We start from the raw sequence: 10,574 nt of genomic DNA on the forward strand, positions 1-10,574 counted from the left end.
GACTCCCCGCCCGGGACGTGGGGCGCCTGGCCGACGCCAGACCGCCGATGGCCCGCGCCCCTTGGGTGGAGCCCGGAGAGAAGTCCTGGACCGCAAGGCAGTGAAGGCAACTTCGAACTTGTTGAAAAATAAATGAAGCAATAATAATAATAATAATAATAATAATAATAATAATAATAAAATTAAAAATAAAGAAAAATAAATGAAGCGAAATTGTCCCAACGTAAGATTAGTGTTGGTGTCACATTGGTGAACACTGCAGACTGTGTGGTTCGTGGTTGGGAGGAACGAGTTGACTTTTCACGGTGATTTCGGTGTGGTGTCTTAAGGTGAACAGACTGAGAGACGAGATCTCAAAAAATGAATGGCAATCGAGCTTTAACGAAGCCAATGCATTGGAGGATCTGAAAGCGTCTTAAAACCAGGAAGCGCGCCCGTGGAGAGCAGAGCCCTCACGATAGGTTTGATTGCTTCCTCTTTAGCAATTCTCATCGGCCAAAAAAACAGAGTCTTTGAAAGAGGAAACGTTTCTTCATCGCCCAGGCCATAGGGACCAACCAGTTCTCCGCCTAAGACTGTTTCGAGGAATCAGGAAAGAGATGATAAAACATTTGCAAAAGCAAAGATTGAAAAGTGAAAACAAAGGGGCTGCAACTAAAGGTAAACAATAACCATAGAAGCGCACTTGGTAGAATGCCTCATCATTTCCTTTATTTTCATAGAGTGGAGGAAAAATTTTGTAATTTGAAATCTCTTGTTTGAAAGCCAGATCAATAAAAGTTTATTATGCAAATCTAACTATCTCCAGTGTGTCTTAAATATTTAGCATAAATGTGTACTAGTATTTGGAAAACTTCAGAAAAATTAATATACCAAATTAACCACCTTTCACAGGAGATCTGAAACATATCTATAATATTTTGAGAATTGAGATATCTATCAGTTTTTAATCTCAGTAGATATTTATTGTGGTATATTAGGAATAATATAACAGTAATTGTCAGTCGTTAATGGGACACTTTTGATTAGAAGTAACTGAAAACCCTCCCTGACTAGAATTAGCATAAAGAATGACTTGGTCAAAGATTTTAGACACACTTCATGAAATACCCAGGAGGCATTAGAACCAAGACCTCAAATGGCAGGCAGGTGAGCAGTTGGGAGCCAGCAGTCCTAGATTGTGAGAGGGATGTCCCAGATTGGAGAGGGTGCAGGCTGGGCTGAGGGACAACCCCCCACCCCCCCGTGCACAAATTTCGTGCACTGGGCCTCTAGTTGGAATCATAATAGCTAAGATGCTAAATGGTTGTCTTAGGACATCCCCAAATTTCATAAGTGGGCCCTATTCATGAAAGAGAAAAATCTGACATAGTTTAGACTTGGAACAGTTAGCAAATATGGTGAATGTCCATTGTACAATACTTTTCCATGTGTCAGGTTTTGTGATCCCATGAGTTAAGACAAACCATCTGTGCACTTAAGAATAACAATAGTACATGACATCTGTGCACAGGAAAATAGGTGTGTGCCGTGTGAGCAGATAAAGATAGGTACAGCTCGTTCCTGCATCATCTGTACGTAGGAGGTTAGTGCCTATAGTTTGTGCATACAAGGATAGGTACATGTCATCTGCGCACATAAGAGGGGTGTGGCACCTGTGCACATCAGGAGAGGTATTATATATCTTTTGTGGGCCCAGGAGGGTCTTATTCTTAAATCTTCACTCCACTGAATAAGCACTGATTACCTGTTACAGAATTATTGTAATTCAAACTATTCCAGTGCCTATGAAGAACAAAACTGACAATAAAAGAAGGTGGATTTGGAGGGGGTTTTTTGTTTGTTTGTTTCTGATATATATCACACCAGTCTCCATCATGGCGATGTGATGAGCTTTGGAGATAGAACAGGGTGATTCTGGTTAGTATATAACCTGACTAAATGTCTGTTCCAACAGAGGGCTGATCTCATAGAGTTTTTATCGAGGATTAAGTAAACTTTTATCGAGGATTATGAAAAGAAGCTGGCATAGTGCCTGGGACACAGAAAGCACAAAATAATTTGTCCATCCGAAAAGAATTGGCTACCTGGGACCCAGTTCTTGGTTTTTAATACCATTCTCCAATGAAAGGAACTGGGGTCCTTGGGGAAATGGCTGATTCTAGGATTGAGGCAGGAATATACAAGTTCAGCCTGGAGCATTTTGCAGTACCAGAAAGTAAGAAGGTGCTCAAAAAGCAAAGCAGTGAGGGTCTGTGTCTTAGCTCATGCTGCCATAACAAAATGTCATAGACGGGTTGGCTTTAACAAGAGAAATTTCTTACAGTTCTGGATGCTGGCAAGTCCAAGATCAAGTGCAAACAAGGTAGCTTTTATTTTGAGGCCTCTTCTCTTGGTTTGTAGGTAGCTGCCACCTCACTGTGTGCTCACATGATGTCTTTGTGTGCAAGCCAGGAGAGAGAGAGCAAGCTCTCCGGTGTCTCTTATAAGGGTACTAATCCCATCATAAGAGGGACCTCATGAATTGATTTAACCCAAAGGTCCCATTTCTAAATCCCATCATATTGGGGATTAATTACCTCCCAAATGCCCCATTTCTAAATCCCATCATCTTTGGGACTAAGGCCTCAACATATGAGGGAGGGATGGGGCAGAAACAAACATTCAGTCCATGATAGTATGTCAAAGGGTCACAGCAGCCAAATGAAAAAGCCCCCAGGGGCCAGAGAGCCCCAATGCCAATTTGAGTGGCAAAATAAATGTAGTATTGGATTATAACCCAAAGTATAAAATAAATTGCATGAGTTCGTGCTGATATAAATAAATGAGTAAATAAATGTCAGAGAAGAGACAAATCTCCCACGCAGAAAATTCAAAATAATTTATGTAACTACTCCATTCTCAGGTGGGGAGCATAATCCCCCACTCTTAATCCTCACCTGAGGACATGTTTTTATTGATTTTGAGAGAAGTGAACGTGTGAATTTTCAGTGTACAGGATGATGCTCCAACCGGGCCACACTGGCCAGGGCTAACTCTCCACTCTTTCAATGTGGGCTGCACATAGCGACTTCCTTATGAAAAGTAGAGCATGAAAGGGAAAAATAAAGAGAAACTTTACAGGGGAGAAATCTGACAAGCACTACCTATAGCCAGGTGATGAAGCTCAACATCAGCAGTCATAAACCATGTTGATAAAATGACACTTAACCTCTTGATCTTCCTCTCAAGAACTGATAACCACAGTCTAACTTCGAGAAAAACACCAATTTCCAAAAGAGGGACAATCTGTAAAATAGAGTACCTGAGCCCTAGCCGGTTTGGCTCAGTGGATAGAGCATCGGCTGGACTAATTCAATTCTGGTCAACCCCTGGGTTGCGGGCTCAATCCCCAGTAGGGGGCATGTGGGAGGCAGCGGATCAATGATTCTCTCTCATCATTGATGTTTCGATCTCTCTCTCCCTCTCCCTTCCTCTCTGAAATCAATAAAAATATATTTTAAAAAATACAGGACCTGACCAGTACTCCTAAAAACTGTCAATGTCATCAAAAAACAAGGAAAGTCAGAGGATGTGTGTCAGTCTGAAGAATCCAAAGGAGACTTGACGCCTAAATGTAATGTGGTGTCCTGCCTGGGATCCTAGAACAGAAAAAGGACATTGGGTAAAAACTAAGGAAATCCCAATAATGTATTGACTGTATTTGATAATGTATCAATAATGGCTCATTAACAAATACGCTATCCTAATATGAGATGTTAATAATAGGGGACACTGGGTGCAGGGTAAATGGGAAATCTCAATACTACCTTTTCAATAGTTTGCAATTCTAAAATCGTTCTAAAAAACAAAGTTTATTTAGAAAAAAAAAAAGCATTTGAGGTACATTACAGTGTTAACATTAACTTAAAAGAGGACACACTAAAACATTAACAAATCAGAGTAAGCCCAGACAGCCAAATGGATAAAGTTGAGCTCAGCGGAAGAGCCTTGAGCCTCACTTGCTACTTTGACCACTAGTGGCAACTGTGTCTCTGCCAGGCAAACCCAAGACATGCAGAGAAATGGAGCCAGGGAGGGGGAGCAGGACTCTGGAAGGGGAGTGGTGAAGAAGGAAGAAGAGGTGGAGGGAGACCACTTTGGGGCCCCGAGATGGTGTGGAAGCCCGGGAGCCACCTTTGGGCTACCGAGGAATCCCTATCCTCACATGAAAGTGCACATGCCAGGTCAAATGCTGGGAGCTGCAGGGCCGAGGTGAGAAGATGAGGTCTCCAGATAGAAGAATGTGGTTGTCCCATTAACTCATTCCTGCATTCATTTTCATCTGTCTCAATCATTAGATGTTTATTGAGTTCCCCCTCTGTGCCAGGCACTGTCCCAAGTGCTGGCAGCTCTACAGAGCAAGGAGCTGGGGCTGGGGAGGTGCGGGGCTTGTGCTCGACAGATGAGAAGGAGGCCAGGGAAGCATCACCAGGTTGGGTAGACTTGTCGGCCACATTTACTGGGCTTAGAGTCTTCCAGGCCTTTGTCATTGTTTCTTCCTTTTACATTTTTTTAGGTTCCTATAGTAATGTTCAGCTCCTGTGTGAGCTTAAACTAGCATTCAGATTTGCTTGGACTTGACGGGTGAAGCCACCTCCATTTACATAAATGTTGGGGTTTTGACGGGAAGAGGAAGGTGGAGTTTGTTTGTTTTTTCTTTACAAAGGTCTCTGGCGGGGGGGCGGGGAGCTGGGATTTGGAGGGACAGGTGCTCTTTTGTAGTCCTTATGAAGAGAGTGACATCCCCCCACCCCAATTGAACGACCCTGTTTCTTCAGCTTGGTGGGAACTGGAGTGGGTGGGTGCAGAACGGCTTTGAAGCCTCTAGGATTTGTGTTCTGTAAAGATCAGGAATCAGTCCCCTTGGCATATAGGCAGCAACTTTGAGAGGAAAAAGCTGAAGCAGAAGCTGTGCTAAGGGACCTGTCCTCAGGAGACTGATGATAGGAGATGGTAATGGTGCCGCACCGTATGGTGGCAGCTCAGGAGCTAGCTAAGGAATACTTGCTGATGAAAATTGGAGAATTGTTCTATGACTGTTAAAGAGACCCACTGTAGCTACAGGTGGGAAGACCTGGACAAAACTTGAGAGTCCAAACAGTGACACTCCTTTCAAAAAAGTTTAGCCTTATCTTAGCTAGGGGGTGAAGCCAAAGGTGCAGCAACAAAACAGGGTAGGAGAGCAGGCTGTGTCTAGGGCAGAAAGAAATGGGGGAAGGAGGTAGAGAATGAATCAGAAAAGCAACAATACCCACCAGTTCTGGTATGCCATCCAGTGGGCCATTTTTCTCAACTCCTCATATCCAGTTCCTTCCCATCCCTCAAGCCCCAAGCCAAGTCTCAACCCCTTGCCTTTGCTGACTATTCCAGTTCTTGCTGACCTTACTTTTTTTCTCCGTGGTATGCACGTATATTTTTGTCTGTCATACTCTGATCTAATTTCATAGAAAGGTAAGGTTCTGTTTTATACACATGCTGTTGTGTCATATGAGCTTATGAGGCTTTAGAAAACAACACATTTGGGAGTATGGGAGTCACTTTCCTAAATGGGGGAACTGGGGTGCCCCATGACATCCACTACAGTCCACCTCTTGCACTGCTTGAATCCACTTATTACTTATAACAAGTTAATCCCGTCTGTGAATACCTTCTCTGGGATTTTAGATGGTCTCCTTTCCTTGAGAAATTTGCCAGAAGATAGCTAGTGGATGAACTATAACTGCTGTTACTACAGCTGGCCTCAAGGCTACCCTGATATTCATCACCTGCCTCCCCTACCACCCCTCCTGGATTCCCCTCACCATTGGCTAGCACTTCTGGTCTAAGTACTGGGGTCACCTATTGTGGAGACTCACAACTTTATCCTTAAGGCCTTGACCATTGCACTTGTCCATTTACCATCAAGATTGGACAGGGAATCCGTCTTGCAAAAGAAATACAGATAAAATAAACCAGAAATTAATGAGACTGGTTACCTACAAGGGTTGGAGGGGAACTGGGTAAAAAGAATGGGGAACACTAGCTGGTATGGCTCGGTGTATAGAGCATCAGCCTTTGGACTGAAGAGTCCCAGGTTCGATCCCAGTCAAGGGCACATGCCCGGGTTGTGGGCCCGATCCCCAATGTGGGCCCGATCCCCAGGGCGGGGCATGAAGATGTTTTTATCTCTCTCTCTCTCTCCTTCTCTTTCCTCTCTGAAATCAATAAAAAAATATTTTTTTTAAAAAAAAAAGAATAGGGAGTGGGAAGAGGGTAAGAGGGATGAGAGGAGAGTGATACCTCCGTGAATGTAACTTTTTGTGTATCTTTGACTCTGAGAACCATAATAAGGTTTCACATACCTCAGAAATAAATAGTTAATACCAACTGGGATGTGGTTATGGTAGCAATTCTGAAACTATTTTATGTATGTGTTAGGACTGAGCAAATAAGTAAATACATTTGGATAATAACTCCTTCTTGTTGGAGGAAGGAGTTACAAATAAGGAAAGAGGAAGACTAGAATGAATCCTGTGATGTTGGGCTGGAATCAGAGGTTATCAAAATGAATTTGTGATTTGTAATATATGCACAGACTGATAGAGGAATAAATATGGATGTCTTTAGGTGTGTGAGAGAGTATACATATATATCTTTGTCCACTGAGAGGACCTAGATGCAGTCACAGCCCAGAAGCAATGGTTCCACCAAGAGACCATATCATGGTTTCTAAAGAACTCTCTTCAAGGCAAGGAACCAGGGCTCATTAGAGAACTGGTTGATTCCAGCATTGGGCAGGGAAAAGACAAGGATCTGGCATGTCTTCTGGTACCAAAAAGTAAAGAAATGCTCACAAAATTTTGGGGATACATAGCAAAAGAACATAGAAGTTACTTAGAAGAAGTTCCCAATGGCTAGATATGGGGCAATCGGAGTAACAAAATAAATAATAGTTAATGACTGATAGCTTGAAGAATAAAATAAGTACCTATGAGTTGATACTGCCATAAATAACTAATTAAGTAAACAAATAAATGCCAGAGGGAAAAAAAACAGCTCTTCATTCTGGAAAATTCCAATTAATAAGTGTAGAAAGAATGATTAAAATAGCAAATCATCTTTAGACAACACTGCAGTGATAATTGTTGCAAGCATGAATTATCATTGAATGTTAAAATCAGTGGGTGAAAGTACAATGAGAAGTAGGATATTTACATATTCTCAAAGTATCTCCTCACAAGTACTTACTAATTGCAATGGGAAAAATAATAACGTCAGTACAGTGGAGAAGCCTGGAAGATACCACTGTAAGCAAGTATTCAAAGTTAACATCAGCAGGAATATGACACATAGACATCGTGGCCTCAGAATGATGCACGGACAAAGGCACGCGATTCCTGTGGCATCCTTGTCAAATGCATGACCTCAATCTAATCATGAGAAAGTATCAGATAAACTCAAATGGAGGAGCATTCTATAAAATAACTAGCCAGTATTCTTCAAAAATATTAAGCTCCTAGAAGACAAAGAAATATCAGAAATTGTTTTGGATTGGAGGAGACGAAGGAGACATGACGACTAAAGGCAACTCAGGATGTTAGGCTGGATTCTGGATTAGTGTAAAAAGACACTAAGGGGCTAACTGGAGAAAATCAGATTGGGTCTTTGGATTTGTTGCTAGTGTTGTGTCATATTAATCTCCTAATTTTGATCATTGTTCCATGGTCAGATCAGCTTCTGCTGGGGCTTTGGGCGTGAAAGCAGCCATTGTGCAGAAGGGACAGCTTACAGCTCCCTCACCCCTGTACCACTCGTTGTGTTACTAGGCAGATACCACTGGTTATGGCCTGCAGCAGGTAAGATTCTCCATGCACACAGTACAGGGGGGAATTTCCCTCATTAGCACCTAACTGTTGCCCCAAAAGTTAGCAAGTTGCTCCCCTATGGGATAGGAACATGCCACTCAGAGGTTACTTAAGCTTGACTTCCAAATCAAAGAGACAAAAGAAACAATTGCTAGAGTTGATCACATAAACTTTTGAAACTTTTGGATGTAAAAATACACATAAGTAAAGTCATTAACAAATGAGAAACTGGAAAAACATTGGTAGCATATAAAAAACATTGGCAGCATATAACAAAGTATGAATATCCTTATCATACAAGACACTCTTAAAAATCAGTAATCAAAAGATGAAGAGCACAATATTAAAAAGGTCAAGGCACATGAACAAGCATTTTTACAAAACAAACATTAATGGCCTGGGACATGCAAAAATATGTTATTATTAAAGAAATACAATTAAATCAATGAGATCCTATATTTTGTCTGTGATTATAAATCATCAAAGAGAATGTTAATGGCCCTGGTCAGTGTGGCTCATTTAGTTAGAACATTGTCCCATACACCGAACGGTCATGGGTTCTATTCCTGGTAAGGGCTCATATCCAAGTTGTGGGTTCATTCCCCATTTGGAGTGTGTACGGGAGGCAACCAATCGATGTTTCTCACATCAATGTTTATCTCTGTCCCTCTCCCTCTCTCTCCAAAATCAATTTTTAAAAAAGAATGTTAATAAATGGCATTAGTGAGAAGGTAAGGAAATTGGCAATTCATATGTGGTCAGTGGGAGAGTAGTTTGGTGAAAGCCTTTCTGAAAGGTTATTTGGGAATTTGCAATAAAAACCCTACAAGTGTGCATACCCTTTGGCCCACCTGTTCCATGTCAGTCATTTATTTTAAGAAGATCATCATACAAAAAATACAAGGAAGTACATTATGTCATTGTTTACAATAGCAGGAAAAGAGAGAGAATTCACCTAAATGTCCATTTGAATGAACCTCAAGTCAGTGGTGAACAAATTCTCAGAATTAACAGGAAAAGATATGCCTAACGTAGGTTACTGCCTTAAAAGTAACAGGATTATGACGGGAACTATTATTGGATATTTTTTTTTGCCACCTTTTTTTCTTTTGTCTTCTTGTCCCTCGAGGAGCTGAGTGCCTATTTGTATGGATTGCACTATAATTTGACCATTAGTGCATAGAACTCTATCCACCCCACCTGATCTCAGGTATTGATTAAAAATGTCTCCTTGGGCTGTCTGTTATTTGAACTGTGAGTGAAAAGGGGCTCTTTAATAAATCGGTGACTGAAAGTAACCTCACAGAGTAATCTGATCACAAATTCCTAACTGGACAGGTCATGGTGAGTAGTCACACCCCAGGCCTATAATTTCTTTAGTAAAAGGTTTATCTTAATTAAACAAACCCTGTCCATTGTTCTTGTGCCTCTAGGTTAGCACACCTTTGAAATGCCCAAGTAATCTTTTTCAGACCTCTCAGAGGCATAACCACCCTCAAGGAAGCCATGATCTCGTTAACTATCTTGTAACCCAATAATAGAGATTTCTCCACCTTGCTTTCTCTAGCACCTTCATGTAATCTTCCTTATGTTCCCTTCTTAATTCCAAATTTATAAAAAGAACTGTAAAACTGTCATTCTCCAGAGCATTTGAGATCTTGTTTCCTGGTGTGTTGTCAGTTTGGCTCAAATACACTCGTAAAAATTCCCTACAGGTTTGGACATTCTACACAAAACCAAAATCAATTATTTGTATTCTTCCTTCTTTAAAAAAGAAATATACTTCGCTTTGGAAGAGATACATAATATGTTATCCTATATAATAAAAGGCTAATATGCAAATTGTCCCCTTGACCAGGAGTTTGGCCAAGAGTTCAACCAGGGGGCGGAGCTGGCCAGCCAATGACCTGCAGCCCCTCCCCCCAGCTGCCCTGCCCCCACACACACTGACAGTCTGTTTGATGCTTCTTTGCCCCTGTCTATTTTTGTTCAACAGTTTATAATGTTCTTTATTATCCATAAACTAGAGGCCCAGTGCATGAAATTTGTGCACGGAGGGGGAGGTTCCTTCAACCCAGCCTGCACCCACTCCAATCGGGAACCCCTTGGGGGATGTCCGACCACCGGTTTAGGCCCGATCCTTGTGGGTGGGATTGGGCCTAAACTGGTGGTTAGATACCCCTCTCACAATCTGGGACCACTGCTCCTAACCACTCACCTGCCTGCCTGCCTGATTGCCCCTAACCCCTTTGCCTGCCTGCCTGATCACCCCTAACTGCCCTCCCCTGCCAACTGGATTGAGCCCCCAACTGATCTTCCCTTTTGGCCTGATCTCACCCCCAACTGCCTCTGCCCGCCTGATCACCCCTAACTGCCCTCCCCCCCCACCTTGCTGGCCTGATTTCACACCCAACTGCCCTCCCCTGCTGGCCTGATCTCGCCCCTAACTGCTCTCCCCTGCTGGCCTGATCGCCCCTAACTGCCTCTGCCTTCCTGATCACCCCCCTAATTGGCCTCCTCTGCCAGCCTGATCTGGCCCCCCAACTGTCCTCCTCTGCCGGCCAATTTGGTTCTGATTGGTCAGTTTCTATGCCAGTCAGAGTCAAAAGCTCCGCCTCTTAGGCAGCCATTGGCTCCTCAAGTTGACCCAGATTTGGTTCTGATTGGTCAGTTTCTATGCCAGTCAGT

This window comes from Eptesicus fuscus, chromosome 21, assembly GCF_027574615.1.
Source record: "Eptesicus fuscus isolate TK198812 chromosome 21, DD_ASM_mEF_20220401, whole genome shotgun sequence".
In the NCBI taxonomy this organism is placed as follows: Eukaryota; Metazoa; Chordata; class Mammalia; order Chiroptera; family Vespertilionidae; genus Eptesicus; species Eptesicus fuscus.